Source organism: Eublepharis macularius, chromosome 11, assembly GCF_028583425.1.
Source record: "Eublepharis macularius isolate TG4126 chromosome 11, MPM_Emac_v1.0, whole genome shotgun sequence".
Classification (NCBI taxonomy): domain Eukaryota; kingdom Metazoa; phylum Chordata; class Lepidosauria; order Squamata; family Eublepharidae; genus Eublepharis; species Eublepharis macularius.
Window position 1 is genome coordinate 24,966,226 of NC_072800.1, and position 21,269 is coordinate 24,987,494.

At 43.0% G+C, this 21,269-nt stretch overlaps 1 protein-coding gene across 3 annotated transcripts in view; it reads left to right on the top strand.

Annotated features, from left to right (window-relative positions):
• Positions 1 to 4,461: 4,461 nt before the first annotated feature.
• VPS41 (VPS41 subunit of HOPS complex) overlaps positions 4,462 to 21,269 on the top strand; it is a 126,909-nt gene continuing 110,101 nt past the window's right edge. For 2 of the 3 annotated variants that reach the window (XM_054991658.1, XM_054991657.1), the window contains exon 1: positions 14,200 to 14,229. The gene's annotated coding sequence lies outside the window, so the exon portion shown is untranslated. Of the gene's footprint in view, positions 4,472 to 14,190; positions 14,230 to 21,269 lie in introns of those variants that run through there. The other variant, XM_054991659.1, reaches the window with a different exon arrangement.

The window sequence follows — 21,269 nt, forward strand, 5'->3', positions numbered from 1 at the left end:
TCAAAACACAAAACAATCTTTGGATCACCCCAAATCACACACCCCTGAACTCCAGAGACTGTCTCCTACAAGAGGACATGTGCTGGTGTAACACAAAAAGTGTTTTCCCTTTGCCCCTCCAATCCGCTGAGCAAAGAGGAGATGAGACAGATAAGGGCTGTTGTGAAAAAAAGTATATTTGCAAATATAGGTACAGGCTACAAGATGAGCTCAGAATGTACCCCAGAACAAAGAAGCACATGTTACTTTTAAGGGCTTGTGACATCATTTTGGAGAAACGAAAGTCACATTCAAAATAAGGCACCTGATCACTTTTATACCTTTAGATTGGACTATTGTCCACCTTTCAGTCTCGCAACAACATCATTTGCCATCCTATTCTTGGTTTCCATAGCAGCATCTTCCTTCATTCCACAACTGGTTACTTTTCTACACAAACTCTCTTCTCCAAAAGGGGGAAGGGGGTGGAACTTATAATTCTCCCTTTGTTTCTGGCTTTGCCCTTTTCATATACCCTCAGGAATGTCCAGTTATCTATCTTCAAGGATAGACATTCTCTCTCTCCATGTACAGCTAGGGAGAAGAAGGGGGGTGGGGGTGGCTAAAAGCAGAGACCAGTTAATTTAAAACATAAAGAACCCATCTTATGCTTCTTGCTAGCTTAATATTATGGCTATATGATTAATCCATAGTCTTTACTAATATAAATTTGCTAATCCCACAAATCCCCCCTGTGTTTCTCTTGAATATTACAACAAGGGAAACATTTAACATTACTAAGGCATTTAACATATGTGTATATAAAAGAATATATATAAAGAATACAGGCATGAAGTAACTATTTCTTTTCACCATCAGTATAGTAGCGAGCAAGCTCTATAGTTGAAGTAGCTGTGGTTGCTCTAGAAGGCATACAAGCGGTACTGAGTCGGCATACTTTGGGAATACAGTAAATACAGAAACAGCAACTACAGCCTATACGTAGAATTAATGCTACAAAGAGCAACACTTGGTAGACCCAGGTCCCTATGGGTGGGAGCCATGAGGTCAACCAGCTCCAAGGGTCTGAATTCCCTTCATAGTTATGTGACATCATGTCTTGTCTGGAGTTCAGGGTTGTGTGATTTGGAGTGATCCAAAGATTATTTTTGGTTGCAGGAGACTTAGATTTTCACCACTTCCTTATTCAAAGCCATGTCTAATACAGGGTGCTTGGAGGGAGGCCACATTCCAGGCCTTAGGTCCAGAACCAGAGACTGGATCAGCACCAGCACATGTCCTCTTGTAGGAGACAGTCTCTGGAGTTCAGGGGTGTGTGATTTGGAGTGATCCAACGATTGTTTTGTGTATCAGAGGGCTTATATATTGACCACTTCCTTATTCAATGCCATGTCTATTACAGGGTGCTTGGAGTGAGGCCACATTCCAGGACTTACGTCCAGAACCAGAGCTGGATCAGCAGCAGCACATGTCCTCTTCTAGGGGACAGTCTCTGGAGTTCAGGGGTGTGTGATTTGGGGTGATCCAAAGATTGTTTGGGGTTGCAGGGGGCTTATATGTTCACCACTTCCTTATTCAAAGCCATGTCTAATACAGGGTGCTTGGAGGGAGGCCACATTCCAGGCCTTAGGTCCAGAACCAGAGACTGGATCAGCACCAGCACATGTCCTCTTCTAGGGGACAGTCTCTGGAGTTCAGGGGTGTGTGATTTGGAGTGATCCAACGATTGTTTTGTGTATCAGAGGGCTTATATATTGACCACTTCCTTATTCAATGCCATGTCTATTACAGGGTGCTTGGAGTGAGGCCACATTCCAGGACTTACGTCCAGAACCAGAGCTGGATCAGCAGCAGCACATGTCCTCTTCTAGGGGACAGTCTCTGGAGTTCAGGGGTGTGTGATTTGGGGTGATCCAAAGATTGTTTTGGGTTGCAGGGGGCTTATATGTTCACCACTTCCTTATTCAAAGCCATGTCTAATACAGGGTGCTTGGAGGGAGGCCACATTCCAGGCCTTAGGTCCAGAACCAGAGACTGGATCAGCAGCAGCACATGTCCTCTTCTAGGGGACAGTCTCTGGAGTTCAGGGGTGTGTGATTTGGGGTGATCCAAAGATTGTTTTGGGTTGCAGGGGGCTTATATGTTCACCACTTCCTTATTCAAAGCCATGTCTAATACAGGGTGCTTGGAGGGAGGCCACATTCCAGGCCTTAGGTCCAGAACCAGAGACTGGATCAGCACCAGCACATGTCCTCTTGTAGGGGACAGTCTCTGGAGTTCAGGGGTGTGTGATTTGGGGTGATCCAAAGATTGTTTTGGGTTTCAGAGGGCTTATGGTTCCCCACTTCCTTATTCACAGCAATGCCTAATACAATTTTTTCCAGGCAGGCCACTTAGGAGGCCTTAGGTCCAGAACCAGAGACTGGATCAGCACCAGCACATGTCCTCTTGTAGGGGACAGTCTCTGGAGTTCAGGGGTGTGTGATTTCGGGTAATCCAAATATTGTTTTGGGTTTCAAAGGGCTTATATTTTCACCACTTCCTTATTCAAAGCCATGTCTAATACAAGGTGCTTGGAAGAAGGCCACATTCCAGGCCTTAGGCCCAGAACCAGAGACTGGATCAGCACCAGCACATGTCCTCTTGTAGGGGACAGTCTCTGGAGTTCAGGGGTGTGTGATTTGGGGTAATCCAAAGATTATTTGGGGTTTCAGAGGGCTTATATTTTCACCACTTCCTTATTCAAAGCCATGTCTAATACAAGGTGCTTGGAAGAAGTCCACATTCCAGGCCTTAGGTCCAGAACCAGAGACTGGATCAGCACCAGCACATGTCCTCTTGTAGGGGATAGTCTCTGGAGTTCAGCGGTGTGTGATTTGGAGTGATCCAAAGATTGTTTTGGGTTGCAGGGGGCTTATATTTTCACCACTTCCTTATTCAAAGCCATGTCTAATACAGGGTGCTTGGAGGGAGGCCACAATCGAGGCCTTAGGTCCAGAACCAGAGACTGGATCAGCACCAGCACATGTCTTCTTGTAGGGGACAATCTCTGGTGTGCAGGGGTGTCTGATTTGGGGTGATCCAAAGATTGTTTTGGGTTTCAGAGGGCTTATAGTTCCCCACTTCCTTATTCACAGCAATGCCTAATACAATTTTTTCCAGGCAGGCCACATAGGAGGCCTTAGGTCCAGAACCAGAGACTGGATCAGCACCAGCACATGTCCTCTTGTAGGGGACAGTCTCTGGAGTTCAGGGGTGTGTGATTTGGGGTGATCCAAAGTTTTTTTCTGCTTCAGCTGCCACCCCTTTCTTCTTATTGAATTGTTCTGGGGGCATCCTATTTTGAAGCTGTTTACTCAAGATCTGGGTTTTGCAGGATGACCCAGTATAGGTCCACTTAGAGTGCTGAGTCTTCTGAATATGGAGGTGTATAATATGTGCCCCTGCAAACTTCATTTTGGAGTTTAGCGCTTTTCAGTTTTCCCACAATATTTTTCTTTGGCTTTGCGAATAAGGAATAAGGAACTGCGAATAAGGAACTGGGAACTGGGAACCAACTTCAGCTTTGTGCTTATTAACTAGATTTTTGTTTGGCAGGAGGGGGAGGGGCATCCTGTCTAAGCCACACTGAGCTCTTGGGAGGGGTAAAAATATGATAGATGTAGGTTTATCATATCTCAGTTAAGACTCATGTGACTGCAGCTGCAGGGTATCTTCGGAACTGATCTCCAGATCAGTTGTAATTCTGGGAGATCTCCAGCCACCACCTGGAGACTGACAACCCTACTATAAGGTTGCCCGCTCCAGGTTGGGAAATTCCTGGAGATTTTAGGCGTACAGCCTATAGAGGGCAGGGTTTGGGGAGGGAAAGGACCTCAGTTAGGTATAATACCATAGAGTCCACCCTCCAATGCTGCCATTTTCTCCAGGGGAACGAAACGGCTTAGAGATCAGTTGTAATTCTGGGAGATCTCCAGCATATGGGGGTTGGCAATCATACCTGTTGACTTAACAAATACTTTTGAGTGTGTATATTGGTACTGAACCGTCATATTTAGGCTAGATCTTAGATTCCACCCACCCACCCACTGGGGTTGCCAGCCTCCAGATCTGGAATTACAGCTGGTTTCCAGGCCACAGAGATCAGTTCACCTGGAGAAAAAGGCTACTTTGGGGGGGGGGACTCTATGGAATTATGCCATGCCAAGGTCCTTTCCCTCCCCAAACCCCACTTTCTCCAGGTTTCACCCCCCCCCCCAACTCCTAGGAATTTCCCAACTTGGAGCTGGCATCCCTAGCCCCCCTCCCCCACGTTCAGCCCTCTCACATCAATAGGCAAACTGGACGGACAGCTTTCCCTCTACAGATGCGAATATGGATCGCAAACTACATTACCCAGAAAGCCTGATGCCCGTGACTTCCGGGCGTGCTCATGTGATCAGTCAGAAGCACTATGGCGGAAACGGAGAAGGTAAACCTGACAGTTGTGGAAGGGGATCTTGCAACAAACTGGGCAGTTTTACGAATAAATGTATGCAGCGTTCGACAGGAGCGCAGAAGGAAAGCAGGCGGGGTCGTAGATATATTTTAAGTGGAGGAGAAGATAACGTGGAATATTATATTAGAGATATTTAGGGTGGAAGCAAATGGTGAAAGGGAAGAGCCCTGGGACTTCGTCTTTTTGGAAATGCAAAGGGATGAGAAAGAGGATCTGTGGGAGCGAGCAGGAAAGGACTAAAGAGGGACAAAGCGAAGGGTTTGTGCTTTGCTTGATGGCTTTAGCAGTTGTCGCAGGAAAGCTTTGGGGCATCAATTGGAGCTGCGTGCTGGAAAATAAATAAGGCATTTCACTTTAAAAGTGCAGATGTAATGAAGCCTGATTGGCAACCGAATCCAGCTGCCCCAGGACTGTGTTCCTTGTGCAAATTCGCCCCTTCGCCAAGCCTTTTGCTCTTGTCGATTTCATTGTCACCAGCAGCCTGAATACTTGGACAAAGCCCATATGGCAATCTTAGTCCAGAGTCTTGGATTTGGTCCATTTAATCAGTTTGGTTGATTGGTGTGTAAATTTCCTGTGGGCTTAATATGAGGATTTACCCCAAACCTTTCTTCTGTGGCAGGGCTTAGCCCTGGAGCATATCAAGTAGAATGTTATTGTTATAGATTGGTAGTTTGGTTCTAAACATGTAAATCCTGCATGATTCAGTGAGATGTGCTTTCTGGTGAATGTGGTTCAGGGTGCTGCTTGACTCTATATTCCTTCCCCACTGCTACTGAATGTCTGCAGCCAGCTTTGGAATCACTGTGAGATGTTCAAAACAGGGAATGATGCTGGCAGGGTTTAGCCCCGCCTGCTGTTTTATTTTAGAAATTTCTACTCAGATTCAAGTACTTCAGCTAGCTTGGGTAATGAATGAATTGTTCTAAAATGAAATTATTAACAGTTGCCAGTTACACATTTTTCACCTCTGATAAATAGTTCCTTCTCTTCTGCAGGCTATTTTTTTTTTGTTTGGAGAGGGAGCCTAAATAAGCAAAGTCAGCTTGTCATGAGACCTTTTGGTGCTGTTTGGCAGAATGAAAAAACTCCCGGGTGTTTCAAAATTAACTTACTGAACAGTGGGTTGCCTGTTTTTTCACAGTCTTACCTTCATGGCATGGTTACCACAGAAATTAAGAGACCTCTCTCAGTACTGGGAACTGTAGGAGCAGGGCTTATCACTGATGACAATTTATTCATTTATAGCCCACTTTTCTCACTAAGATTTGAAGTAAAGTACATGCTGTAAGAGAATGTAGTCAAATGGCATGAGACATCCAACAAACGATGCAATAGGTCTAGAATCATAAACATTGGAAACTGTCAAAAAAAGTGTGAAGTCACGAACAGTGCAAAAAAGTAATTACAAAAGTAGAAGCTGTTTACTAATCCCGTAGCTCTTAGTGTCTATCCACCTGCATACACATAAGAGCTCCCCTGCCTTCATCCTCAGAATCCAATCTCTGCTCAACTCAAATTCTACAATCCCATTTTTTTAGCAAATTAAACTGAACTAGACAGTTTTTGAAAATGCTAATTCCTTTCAGTCATTTGGGTTGCAAATTTTAGACTTTGTTTCCGAATTCAGTGTAGACGTGTAGTCCCAGTTCATTGTGGTGGAGTGGTTAGAGTGCCAGACTAAGATCTGGAAGACCCAGTTCAAATCCACCATGGAAGCTTGCAGGGCAACCTTGGGCCAGTCTCACAGTCTTCTGCTTAACCCACCTCACTTGATTGTTGTGAGGATAAAACAGAGATGAGAAGAACCATGTAAGCCACTTTGAGTCCCTGCTGTGGAGACCGGAGAGGAATGTAAATGAAGTAAATAAAAAGAATTCAAATAAATATCAACAAGAACGTAGCTGTATCAGCTTTCTGTACAAGGCCATTTGGGAGTAAGTCCTCTCAAAATCAGTGAGACTGATGTGTATATAAACATGGACAAGATTAGGCATTTAGCTCACTTTGTCAGATGCCAAATGAAGTGAGTTTTGACTCACCAAAGCTTTTGCTGGGATAAATGTGTTAGCCTATGAAGCACTTCTGGTTGCCTGTTTTATATTGTTGCTAAAGACTAACTAATTAAGCTATCCCTTTGTGTGACCTTTGTACTGTTCTAATTGGATTAGGTTATCTTGTTTTACATTGTTTTTTCCTTGATTAGAACTGATTTTATGTTCATCTTACCTTGCCTATCTATCCACAATTGGGCGTGGTCCTCACCTGCTCGGAGTAGATTGGTTACTCTTTTGATTGGATCTTGTTTTAAACTGACAACTCTTTATTTACATCTTCCCGCTTCTGCCTTTCTGTTCTTTGTAACTTTTAAATGTAAAAGGTTCTTTCTGTGGTGGTACAATTCATGCATCTGAGGAAGTGAACTCTTACAAAAGCTTATGGTGGGATAAACATTTGTTAGTCTTTAAGGTGCCACTGGACTCTTGTTTAATTCTTATACTACCATATAACCGCCTAATAATGTATCAGACCATTGGTCAGTCAAGCTCAGTATCACCACCTCTGTCCAGTAGTGGCTCTCCAGGGTGTCATATCAGGGTCTTTCACATCACCTGATACTTGATCCTTTTTACTGGAAGTGTCAGAGGTCCTTCTGTATGCCAAGTATCTGTTCTGCCACTGAGATATGGCCTGTTCCTATTATCCGTTGCGCTGTATGATAACTAACTAAGATGTTTGCCCTGCCGTTCTTTCTTTGAAGAGAGAAGCACCTTGTCACAGACTCATAACACAGCCAGTGTGAGGTAGTGATTAGAGAGCTGAGGTAGGATCTAGAAACCTGTTCAGCTCAGCCAGGAAGCTCACTTTGTTACCTTGGGCCAGTCACTCTATCTCAGCCTGACTTGCCTCAAAAGATTATTGTGAGGATAAAGTGCAGGAGGGAGAGCCACCTAAGCTGCCCAGACTGTTAGCAGCTTCACCTATTGGTAGAATTTGGTTCCTTGGCAGTAGCTTATGCAGAGCATTGTTTTGCGATGGGAACTTCTTTTATGTTTCTTTTTATAAAAAGAGGAGGAAAGAAAGAAAAAAAGGTCCTCTAAATACTATGCTGTCCCAGATAATCTCATTTGACTATTAGTTTGCAGTTCTGCAGTGAAATTGCTCTTTAAATGTCATACAGGCTGTCCTTCAGTGTTTGGTCGTCAGTCTCTGTCATTAGCAGTGTCACATTCTTTTAAATGGGTTTAAAAGGATGCAATTCTGCTGTAATAATAATAACAACAACAACAGCAGCAGCAACTTTTGATTTTTATACCACCCTTCAGGACAACTTAATGCCCACTCAGAGCGGTTTACAAAGTATGTAAGTATGTAGCACAGTGGTTAAGTGGTTTGGCTGTGAATCAGCACTCTACTGGTTCAAATCCCACTCCTGCCATGAGCTCAGTAGGTGGCCTTGGGTAAGACACTCCTCTCAGCCCCAGCTCCCCAGCTGTATTGTGGGGATAGTAATAACACTAACTTGTTCACCACTCTGGGTAAGCCATTCATCTGTCTAGGAGAGCAGAGTATATAAGTGCAGTTATCATCATCATCATCATCATTATTAGGATGACTGAAGCTATGGACTGAATCTTGATAAGGGAGAAGGTCCATTCTGTCAAGACAGATGCCCCAAATGGAAATAGTTAGAGATAGATACCTACTTCACCTTCTCATCTTCATTTTTAATTCTGCTCCCCGTTGGATTCCTCCCCCCATCTTGTTTTGCTCATGTTACTCCTTTGTTACTTTCTGTTCATTTTCTTTGCTTTTCTTTATTTAATCTACTTCACTACTTGTTGTGTTTTTAAATCTTTCTTCTTTGTCTCCTCCTTGTCTCTTTTCTCTTGGCCATCGTTCCTGTAACTCCTTCCATTTCTTGCTTCTGTCCTTTTCTCTGAAACTCCTTGCTCTCCGGCCTTGCAAATATTTAAGCAGCATTTTGAAAGATCTTTGGTCTGCCTTTCCATCTTTTTGTGATTGTTCCCTTATAGTCTTGTATTTTTTTTACAAAAATTGTAAACTCATGTACAAGGTTCTTTTTAAAGTCCATCCTTGTACTGTATCCAGTTCTTGAGATTCTTTATATTTAAAAAATTGCTTTTCAAAATGCTGTTCTGCACACTTGATTGACTTATAAGACTTGACAGAAAACAGCTCAGTTAACAGTTCAGTCATGTATTTGCCCTTCTTTTTTTAAAAAAAGTGTTGTGACAAAGTTTAAGTCCACAGGAACTGCTCCCCAGAGACTTCTTTTCCTTCTCTTGAGAACTCATTCCTATTGCACTTTTTTTGGGGGGGGGGGTGTCACTGAGGGAAATAAAAATCAATAGTTTTAAAAGGTGTGAAATTCTGGTTTTGTTTTTTAAGTTGGTTTTTCAAAATCCCAACAGGAAAGGTTTAAGTTAGGATTTTTGGAAATGTGGGAGCTGGCTGTAATATTGAGGCAGAGTGACAGGTGTCACAGTTGACTGCTGCTTGCTGTCTGCCACGCTTCACATGAGGATCAAAGGCGTAGCCATGGGAGGAAAAGAAGTTTCCCTTTGACTGGAAGAGGAATATTATACTAGAAGACAGACAAAGCAAACAGCTGGGTCATTTGGAAAGAAAGAAACCCCTCTGAATTCTGTTTCTTCTTTTGTTAAAGATACTGGGTCATGTGGCTACCATTTTGCTAGCAGTGCCAAATGTTATGGTCTGTGCTGGGGAAGGGAGGCCGTTAAAACAGTGTTTTGTACTTGGTTGAAGGCATAATGACAGCTTCCTTCAAAGTGTGATTTGCTGTCAAGACCCAGGAATGCACACTTCCTCCTCCGTTACTTGTTATGGCATTAGCCATGATTTCACATTGTATGTGAACAACAACACAAAAAAGACTGTAGTGATTGTGACCATGGTTTGAAATCTGTTCGCAAATCACAGTTGGTAGAGACCATACGGCTGTGTTCAGTTGACCCATTGTGTCGGTGTCCTTGTATTACAAAACCATGGATAACAAGGCGGGAAGAAGGAAATTGTTCTGGAGAGAGTTTATGAAATTGGCTCCTTATTTGCAAACCATGGTCACTCTCTCTCTCGTTGCAGCCATGATGTAGCTAATCTGTGTATTTTTAAAGTGATATTTCTCCTGATGCTACAATTTGGTGGTTTTCACTTGGGTCAATATTTCTTCTGATGTGTTGTATATTTCAGAAGCAGGTACCATTAATTTCAGCTAATTCCAGGAAGGATTTGATTCACTAAAAAATAGAACAGCGTTAAGAATAAGTAAAAATGAACAAGGTTGGTACAGTTAATTATAGATGCCTTTTACTCTTCTGTTTGGGAGATTCTCTTGCAAAGGATGTGACTATAACTTAGTGCTAGATACGCTGGTGGGGATATGATGGAGATTTATAATGAGTTTATAAATGTCTGCCACATTTCACATGAGGATCAAAGACGTAGTCATGGGAGGAAAAGAAGTTCTCCTTTGACTGGAAGAGGAATATTATACTAGAAGAAAGACAAAGCAAACAGCTGGGTCATTTGGAAAGAAAAAAATTCTTGGTGAAATATGAAGTACTGCCTAGAAGATCCCCTGAAGAAGCATAAGGCGAAACTTGTAGGGATAAAAAAAACCTTAATAAAGTCTTCCACCCTTGCACCTGGTTGTTTCTTCTTCTTCCCACTCGTGTGGCCATTGCTTTTCCAAAAATGTGTGTGGAACTTCTTTCAGTGAATAGGACTGGAAGAATTCCAGGCACCAGAATTTCTCAGGACTGTGATGGTTGTAGTTACCTAAGAACTTGATTCCCCCCCACCCCCCCGCTCTGTGCAGAGCTGGTGCATAAAATATTGTGCTGGTTCTTACGAATTCTTTTTCAACCACTATGTGCCTGGTAGGTCTGAATTTTGAACCTCAAAGAGCTCATTACAGCCAAGAAGGTGCGGACCCTACCTTCAAAAAGGGGTTCCACAAGAATCTTTTCCATGAACTAACAACCAAAAACTTGCTCAAGGTGTAAGTAGTCGTCTGATTCGGCCCTAACGGTGTGACTCCGTTCCTCTCTCGCACTGCGGCAGTTATTCATCTTAGTGTCAAACTATTACCTCATGTAGTTTGAAATGCCTTCTTTCTCATACAGTCTTTGTTTCTATCATGCTGCTGTTAAAATGCTTACGTTCACTGTCAGCATATTAGTTGTAACCTTTTATTGCTATTGATAACCGTAAATACGTTAAGTAAATCTTCATTTTGCTGACCTCTTGGAGGAGGTACGGCATCAGCAGATTTTGCCACTGGACAGGTGAGAGATTAGCAAGAGTAGACTCAATTTCTTTTGTGTGTGTTTGTGTGTGTATGTGTGCGCATGCATGTGACAGTAAGATTCATTGCCTTGTAAGAAAGATGTTTTACAGTCACACTTTCTTTGATGGCTTGAGAAATGTAGGAGCAAGAATAATATTGCTTTCTTTTCTTTTTTTTAAGTGCATCCTTCCCTGTGTTCTTCTTGAATGGATTTAATTTGATTAATCTTTTGAAAAGAAATCCCTCGATCTGAATCTTTTATGTAAAATAGCCAGTCCATATGTACCATAATAACTAAAAGGAAGAAAGTGTTTAAAACAGAAAGATAAATAACAGCATATTAAACAGCATCTGATGAAGTGGTCTGATTCACAAACATTTATTTATTTATTATTTATTATATTAGATTTTTAGTCCGCCCTCCCCACCAGGCGGGCTCAGTTAATCTTTAAGGTGCTGTTAGACTCTAGTATATCAAGCAATAACTGGGAGCCAGTTTGGTGCAGTGGTTAAGAGCAGGACTCTAATCTGGAAAACTGGGTTTGATTCCCCAGTCCTCTGCTTGAAGACAGCTGGGTGATCTTGGGTCAGTCACAGCTCTCTCAGAGCTCTCTCAGCCCCACCCACCTCACAGAGTGATTGTTGTGCAGATAATAATGACATACTTTGCAAACTGCTCTGAGTGGGTGTTAAGTTTTCCTGAAGGGGTGTATATATCAAATGTCATTATTATTTATTATTAATTCTTTTTTTAAAACAATTTGGATACAAAGGTATCATTCTGCTAAAGGCCGTGTTGTGATACTCACTACGTAGCTTGGGAGCCACTTGTGGCTTTTCTGCGTACCATTCCCCAATGGTAGTATTCTCCAGTGTGTCCCCCACCCCTTGTTTCAGGACAGTGGGCACGATTATTGCCTGGTGGAGGCTGTAGTAGGCAGGTGGTTCCCGCTTAGTACAGAGAAAGGTTGTCCCTATCCTGTCTCTTTCAACACTAGAGTTCAATTTGAAGGGGACATTTAACATAACTTCCCTTTTAACAGCCTAGAGACCTTGGAAAGCTTGTACACTATTTTGTGTAATAATGCTGACCTGCAAGCCGTTCCCTTCACTTTAGATACACAAGGGCCATTTTCATACATCTTTAAAATAGCGCAATACTCACGGAAGGCTGCCAGCTTCCTCGTGCAATTTTTGACGCCATCTGTTTACAAAACGCCACGAAAGCGCCATCATCACTGCCTGCCTCCATTTTGTAAATGGATGGCATCAAAAATCATACGAAGAAGTCGGCAGCCCTCCGTGAGTATCATGCTATTTTAAAGGCGTGTGAAAATGGCCACTGGCTGGCTGAGGTTCAGCTGGGGTAGGGAATGATCATCCCACATGCTCAGCGGTACTCTGGTGGTTAAAAAGGTTATAGTTGTATGTTTAATATCAATATATCTTATTGGATGTGTGTGTTTGAAGTGTTGCACAGGGTATACAGTAATGTGGCTCTTTTGGTTGATGGAAATTGTGAATATGGCTCTCTACGAACTGTTGAGTGAGCGCCACTGAAGCAGTGCCTTTCACCAGTGCAAGGAACCTTGCTCCGATGGAAGAGATACCTTAGCAGAGGAAGGTTCCCCGCAGTGATGGAAGGAAGCACCACTGGCAAAATAGATCCTTTCAAAACTTTCAGTTCTAAACTTCCAGTTCAGAAAAGAGATGGCCAGGGAGGGACATGACAAAAGTTTATAAAATTAAGCACGGGTTAGAGAGGATGGGCAGAGAAAACTTTTTCTCCCTCTTCCATAATACTAGAACTTGAAGGCATCCAATGAAGCTGACCGGCAGTAAATTCAGGATAGACAAAAGGAAACGCTTCTTTATACGAGTGATTAAGATGTGGAATTCACTTCTAGAGGATGTAGTGATGGCCCCGGGCATAGACAACTTTAAAAAGGGATTAGACAAAGTCATGGGGGAGGGAGCTCCCACATTCAGAAGCAGTGAACCAGGAGGCAACTTCAGGGGAAGGCCTCAGCCTCTATGCCCTGTTGTTGGCCCTCCATAGCAACTGGTTGGCCATTGTGAGAGACAATATGCTGGACTAGATGGACCACTAGTCTGATCCAGCAGGGCTCTTCTTACGTTCTTATCAAAGAAAGTGCAAATCCTTCTTTTAATAAACATGAAGAAGTTTGAATGCAATGCTTTGATGCAGTGTCCGTTTTGGAAGGGCGCTTCCTCTGGTTCTGAAAATTTGTTGTAACCTGCCGTATTAAATGAATGGCCAGAATTAAACAAACTAATATGATGAATGGGCAAATGAGCTGTTTTACATATTTCTGCAGTGGCTTGTGGATTCATGCGCAAAGAAACAGACGCTTCCTTTGCAAGACAGACTGCCTTCTCGAATATCTGCCCAATGCTTAGATGGTGCAAACAACAAAGCTGCTAATGGCATTTGTTGTTTTCTGCTTTAGGTTCTCAGACAGCAGTGTGGCATTGATCTGGTACCATTGTGTTGCAAGTCCCTATAGAATGTCCATATTTTAAATTTCTCTGGTGCTAGCGCACGTGTGTAGGAAGCAAGGATTGCCACGCTTCCTGTCTCTCCTTTGCACGCATGCTGAGAGGACAAGAACAGGAAGGTATGGCTATTCAGCACTGGAGAGGATTTCTTTTCTTCCCTCTCCATTTGCAACTCACTGACTCCCATGCTGCTGCTCGGGGTTAAAGGTAGGTCTCAGGTCTGGAAAGTGTGAAATTCACCACTCCAGCTGAAGTGTCCTTAACCAATGCATAGGTACAGAAATACAGAAAGATGGTGTTTATCTAGGCCAGGGCTTTTTTTCGGGGAAAAGAGGTGGTGGAACTCAGTGGCTTGCCAGTACGGGGGCAACTCCTAACAGGAGGTGATGGCCCTGGTACCACATGCGCATGCACAAAATGCGTGCACATTCCCGGACTGCGCAATGACATCACTTTGGGTCAGTTGGAACAAGGGGGGAGTTTTTTAAAGTTTAAATTGCCCTCGGTGAAAATGGTCATGTGGCCGGTGGCCGCACCCCCTGATCTCCAGACAGAGGGGAGTTTAGATCGCCCTCTGCGCTGCTGCTGCGCGGAGGGCGATCTAAACTCCCCTCTGTCTGGAGATCAGGGGGCAGGGCCAACGGCCATGTGACCATTTTCAAGAGGTGCCAGAACTCCGTTCCACCGTGTTCCAGCTGAAAAAAAGCCCTGATCTAGGTAATAATCAGTCTCCTCTGTTAGGCTTTGTCAATCATCTCTAGCAGCAGAAATAAGAACCAAGTAAGAGATATTTCTTGTTGCCAACATTTCTAATGTCTTCTTTTTATGCGATTTTCAGGAGCCCAAGTCTAATGACGAATCTACAGATGAGTCTGAAGTAAGTTGCTTCTGGGTGATGTTCCAGTTGTAATTTTTTTTTCTTGTCAACAAGCAGAATAAAAACTCTCCTCTTTCTTCCCTCTCCTCCCCCTCCTTCCGTAGCTTATCTGTTTCATTTCTGATTTGGAAGCTGCTTATTTCCAGAGAAGTTATTATTGTTTTACGGCACGTGATTTTCAAGCTTTGATTAAAATCAGAGAACTGCTGCTACTGAAATCACGAAGTGGATGGTATTTTAAAAAAAATAAATATGGATGGTCACAGAGTTCAGCTAAAATAATGAATCTTGACAGAATTAATCTTGTCAGAAGCTGAAACCTGGATGGTGTCATTTCTGTCTTGAGTAAATGAAAATGTTTGTATATTACAGATTAAAATGCAACAGATATTTAGTGATGCTGTGCCGTAGATTTAGATTTGCTTCTGCTGTCACTGATTTTGTCAAATAACATTGCAAAATACGTCTTTCCGTAATATTTATGCCAGTTTGTTCATTCTAAAACTTTTTGAACCAATCATTAAAGGACTGGAAAAGAAAATAGTTCTAGGACCCTGATCAGCAACTAATTTTACAAGATGGTCATGTAGACGGAGGGTGCCACCTTCCAAAGTGGACAACAAAGAAGTCCCATTGTCACTGCTGCGACACTTTCTGTGTTCTCTGTTTGCTTCTGAGTTGGCAGCTAGGACAGGCAGTTTGTACTGGGATTGTACTTTGGGATTCCAGTTGTTGATTTCCACTCCACTGTTTCATGCACCAACATCCATATTAAGGTCTTCCAAAAACCTATCTTCATATTATTATTAGAGATGGGCGTGAACAGAAAAAAAACCCCGAACATGATGTTCGTTGTTCGTTGCCATCCACGAACAGGGACTCGCAAACACGAGCATGACCTGTTCACGAACATGATCGTGGTTGGATGTTCATGGGGACCAGCAGGCCATCATCCAAGTTTGGTCAAGATCCCTACTGAACCACTCCCAGAAACCTGACCTGAGCAGGCAGGAGGAAAGGTACCAATAATAAATAATAGCTTGGCCCCAGAGCCTGGCAGCAGCCCTGGAACCTGAAGGGGTAGATCCCTGTCCCACCACACACAAAGAAAATTCAAGCTCCAATGCACTCTATAAAAATGCCAACAGCTGCTGTCGCTCCCTCTCCAAAGCCAGAGCTGGGAGCCCCCCTCCCCCCTTGTCTTTGTTCCCTTGTAACAAATTTGGAGCTCCACACTTGAAAGGAAGACCTGCCTATCAAGCTAAATTGGGCTTAGATTGGGGTTTCCTGGGCAACAACAGGAGTTCAGATGGAGTTCAGACAATCCCTGTCTAAGTTTGCCAAGGGAATTGATTGCAGGTGCCAGACTGTCTGGCTTGATGAACAGCAGTGAAAAGCTTGCAACAACCACCTGTTCATTTAGAATGGGGCCTCATGAACAGCTTGTTCTCGAACAGCAGATTGGGCTGTTTGTGGCTTTTGGGGGTTCATATTGCTGTTCGTGCCCATCTCTAATTATTATATCGATGAGGACATGTCATGGGTCTGCTTGCTACCATATGTGGTGTAATATAGCTGAGGCACATTCTGCCATGAGGGATATCCCTTTGTTATATAGAAAGAGCAAAATGGCAGGTGGGGGGAAGTGTCTGAAGAACTGCATAACTAATTCAGTGGTTCACAATGGATCTTTGGGCTCATGTTGCTTGAACAGCAGCCCTCACCCCCCCATGCCACTTGACATACTTCTTTTGTAATCAGTGTCCAAAATCCTAATGGTTATGCTCAGCTCTTGGATGTGCCATGAGTGGCTCATTGGATCCTAGCCAATAATTTTGGCAGTTAAGAGTTTCTGAACTCTTTCATCTTCCTCTTCCCTCCCTTTGTGGAACAGCATGAACACATGATACTGAATAGGACCATTGGTCCATCAAGTTTAGTATTGTCTATGCTGACTTGCAACAGCTCCCCATAGCCTCAGGTAGAGGTCTTTTATATCACCTGATCCTTTTAACTGGAGATGCTGGGAATTGAACCTGGGACCTTTTGTGTGCAAACCACAGGCGCTACCACTAAGCCACAGCCTCCCGAGTCTTTCTATTGTCAAAATTTGGATGTATATTAAGGACACTGTAGAAATAAATCCAGAGGAGTTAGCCATGATAGTATGTAGTAGCAAAATAGTAAAGAGTCCAGTAGCATCTTTAAGCATCTGACGAAGAGAGCTGTGGCTCTCGAAAGCTTATGCTACAATAAAGTTGGTTAGTCTTAAAGGTGCTACTGGACTCTTTACTATTTTGTAGAAATAAATAATGCAAATTGAATTACCTTGTCCCAGCATCACTAATTTGGGTGGGGCAGCCACAGGGTAAAGTCCTTGATGGATTTTGCTTATTCCCAGATTACCTTAGAAATATAGTTTAAGTTTAAGCAAAAATACCATACAACATATTCTGTAGCTTTGTATAGTGTTAGTCTGTGAGCTTCATTTCTATCAGACTGCAAGTTTTAGTGCTATTTATATGCCTATCAATTTCCAGGTGATTAAATTAGTGCATATAAAACACTTTGCTATAAGTTAGCAGATTTATCGGATAGTTTCATGTGTCAAGCAAACCTTTCAATGGAGACAGTGATAGTGATTTCTGTCAACACTTCATGCAATTGTACCAGATCCTTTTTCTGAAACTGCACTTCAATTGAGTCTCTTTATTTCATAGCCTTACATATGATTTTAGGGCATTATAAGCTTTTTCTTACCATAGAGGCAGGCTACTATTTATTCTTCCATGATATGATGAGCAAACAATAATCTGAAGAGGTATTTTAATTCTCAGGAGAAAAAACTACTTTTGCTTGAAAAGTATATTTCCTGCAATCTCCAAGCTCTAACATCATTTCTTTAACTTTAGCTTGTATCGTTTTGGAAATTACATGCATGATGTACATTTATTTTTCCCCTTTCGATTTTCTCTTTCTCCCCACCAAAAATAAAGAAGAAAATGATATCAGATGTTACATTTGGGCTGGTTTTTGTTTGAAAGAATAATCTTAGATGCAATATACATTGGTTGGTTTTTTGAACATCAGGGCCTGGAGTTGCCTGTGAACACTGATTAGGTCATTTGGAGGGGATAAGATAGTAATAGAAACTATTCATAAGCCGAACAGTTAAACCAAATTATATATGGCAGTGGAGTTTCTTTTCTTTTGGTTTTTTTCCATATTTATACTGTGTTTACCTAATGTGGTCTCGCGTTACAGGTAGAACGGTTCACAAAGGTTGGGATCCAGATAGCTGGCATGGCATTTTGATTTGGACTTTAAACCTTTTCCATGTTTCATACTGTAAACTGCTTTTGAAAGCTCCTCAGTTTCCGGTGTGACTTGCCACATGGCATGATGGGCTGCTGCTCAAGAAACAAGCCCCAAGCTCCCTTGGGCAGAAGTGGATCCAATTGTGCTATTCTTCGGATCCCAGTCAAGATCTAAAAATAAAAAGCTGGGGAAGAAGAATGGTGGGAGGAGGGTCCACTCTGACCACACTATGTTGGTGATCCTGGCATCTGCGTGGTCAAAAGCCATGTGGGATGGGTCCAGTAATGAGAGGAAATAGGGCATGGTTGTGCAAAAGAGCTGGTTGAATCCACTTATTACCATTATATGCCAGTGTAATTTTGATCTGGTGAAGGGAGTAAAAGAGTACTCATCATAGATCATCAGTGTAGCTAATATTTCCTTGGCCTTGGACATGGCTTAAATATAGAGATGTTTCCTGTCCTCCTACATGCCGGAAATTTCATCTTTGTGCTGTGGTCATTATGCAGATACCATGCCATTTCTGCTCTCTGGCCTAACTTTCTCACTTAAGTGGACATCATAACACACCCATACCTGAGAGCCTTCTCAGTAGGTAAAGGTAAAGGTAGCCCCCTGTGCAAGCACTGAGTCATTACTGACCCACAGGGGGACGTCACATCATGACATTTTCTTGGCAGACTTTTTATGGGGTGGTTTGCCATTGCCTTCCCCAGTCATCTACACTTACCCCCAGGAAACTGTGTACTCATTTTACCAACCTCGGAAGGATGGAAGGCTGAGTCAACCATGAGCCGGCTACCTGAACCTGGCTTCCACCAGGATTTAACTCAGGTTGTGAGCAGAGCTTGGGCTTCAGTCCTGCGACTGTCTGTCCCCTTGTGTGGCTATCTTCGACCAGCAGACTTTTTTGTTTCGCTTGGTGTTCTCTCAGTGATCTCTCTCGCCTCTCCAATGTTTTAAACTTTTGTTTTTATCTTCTGTATTCATTTTAAGCTCTGGTCTTAAAACGTTTTAATGATGTATTTGTGTGCTGGTTTTAATGGTTTTTAAGTTGGTTTTTAACATTGGTGGCCTTATGAGGGCAGAAAGGTGGGGTAAAAACCTAGTTAATAAATAAATGCCCGGATAACTTCTTCGATGTGATTTAACATGGCATCTGCATTTCAGATTTGTAGAAATGTACCAAAGAGAAGGTCTGCTATAGGGAAATGAAAGGATTATTTAACAAAAACGTAGAAATAATTCATTGTTTTGAGCCAGTGGGATGTAAATAATGTATTGGAGTTTTAATGGACTCTTTTAATACATTAATTTTAAAAAATAAATTTGTGGTGATGTGCAAGAGATTATAATATGCAACTATTAGGATTGACTTCTGAACGCAGTAGATTACTCTGGGTTTTTCTAGAATCCGCTGTTCTTGGTTGAGAATTAGATACTTAATTTAATGAGCTATTAATATTAACTAGAAGTGCCAGTTTTCCTATTTTGAGTGTTATGGAATATATAAAGTGTGAAAATGCTGCAGAGCATTCCATGTAAATGAAATGCAATTTGAAATACTTCTGTATCAACAGAGTGTGTAATTGTGGCGGCCTCCAAATATTAATTCGTTGATATACATGGACCGACACTGAAGGTTTTTCTTTCCCATTGCTGTTGCTTCAATCTCCCTTTTCAGTATGTGAATGAATATAATGCCTTCTGATTGCTGAGGGGGAAAAAAAAACCCTAAACACTGTTCACAAGTTTGTGACTATATACCTATTAAACTTGAGTATCAAACTGGGGATGAGACAAGGAATAGTCAGACAAAACACTTTTAAAAGAAGGAACCCTTGAGGGACTTGCTAAAGAAAATATTGTTCCATACTAGAGAGCGGACCCGGAAGGACTGATGGGACGGGGGAGAAGGATCTCATTTCCCCCTCTTCCACCATATCTTCTTTCTTTGTTCCCCCATAGCCTCTCCCTCTTTTTCTGCTTCTCTTCTTCCCACCCACCTTTGGTTCCTGTGTTCACTCCCCCCCCCCAGCAACCTCTTGCCTATGGCCTAGCTGTGTGGTGCTGAATGAGCCAGGCCCAGTTGCATGGTGGGGAACCTGCAGGGAGTTGCGGGGCGGGGCTTCTTCACTTTCCCTTGTGTCCACTTCCCCACATTGTTTCCTGTAGTCTATGATTCCATTTGAACCAGCAAACTATGGTTTATTCTTCCTATTCAAGCAAGAACTGCAAACCAGGTTAAAACCATCATGTGCTCTGAATTGACTTGTGGTGTTGGAGGGAGTATGTGAGCATAGGGCTTATTCACATAGCGCCAAATCCTAGTTTGGTGTGTTATCTGGACCAGGTTTTTTGGGTTTCCAGGGTTTCAGGCACAGAAAGGGCTTTTTCAGTCCATGCTAACATAAGTGAGCATAGTGACATTAATGTCCAGTGGGTGACTTCAAATAACCTAGTACTACATGAAGAAAGTACAATGAATATAAATTTCACTGGGTAATAATAAGTAGCTTATGTTTCCAAAATCCAAAGGCTGCTACAAATCCAAACCAACCTGGCATAATATTCCTACATCAGTTTCCACTCCACCCAAACCTGTTCTTGCCTGCTGTGTTGGAAGCCTGTCCTCTCAGCCATGATACCTTAATGGTGCTTCCATGCTAATAATAACAACAACAACAACAACTATGCTTATGTACTGCTCTTCTAGACAGATTAGTGCCTCACCCAGAGCGGTGAACAAGTTAGTGTTGTTATTCCCACAATACAGCTGGGGAGCTGGGGCTGAGAGGAGTGGCTTACCCAAGGTGAGCTACTGAGCTCATGGCAGTAGTGGGGTTCGAACCAGTAGAGTGTTGATTCACAGCTGAACCACTTAACCACTGTGCTACAGCAGCTCTAAATAATACTTGTCTGTGTAGTACACATTTCCACTTGTAGAAGAGAGGGAGGCGATTTTCACTGGCTCTCCCCTGTCACTGCAACCCCCTCCCTTTTGAACTCCATGATGCTTCTTGGTGTCTGTTGACATTAGGGTTGCCAGGTCCCCTTACCCTTCCAGAGGGGAGGGGGACACCTGGCACTCACCTTTTGAATTTTCTGGGAGTGACATCATCATGCAGGCCTCGGAGCACTCCTGTGCGTTGCACTGGGCTTAGCCCATTTGGGGCCCAAATTGGCCCGGCACGAAGTGTGGAGTCCCAGGAGTGACATCATCAGGCAGGTCCCAGGAACGTACTCCAGGAGGCCTGTTCCCCTGCGCTCCCCCCCCCCCATCAGCCAGGTGAGACTGGGAGCGGGAGATCCTTTGTCCCCACTAGGGAACCATCAATTCTAGTTGACTCAGGAGGCACAAATTTCAGGTTGAGGGGAATAGAATACTGTGTTAAGATGGGAGAGGGAGACAGGAGAGTCACAGTTTATGCAGCACAGCTCTGCTCTTGCTAACGTACGACCCAAGCCTTTGTTAGACGTGCACTGCAATGCCCCGAAAGCCCGAAACTGAACAGAGGCTTCGAGGCAGGTCTGAAAGGAATCACAAGAGGCCAGACTGAAACTGCTGGGAACAGTGTGAAAGGAGCGGGTGCCAAGCCGAAGCCACTGCGATCGCCCCGACTGCTCAGAAATAGCGCTTTAAACTGTAAGTGCGAAATATCTTGAACTGAATTTTGTATAAGTTGAGTACCTAAATATTTTGAATCTGGTGAAGTATGTAT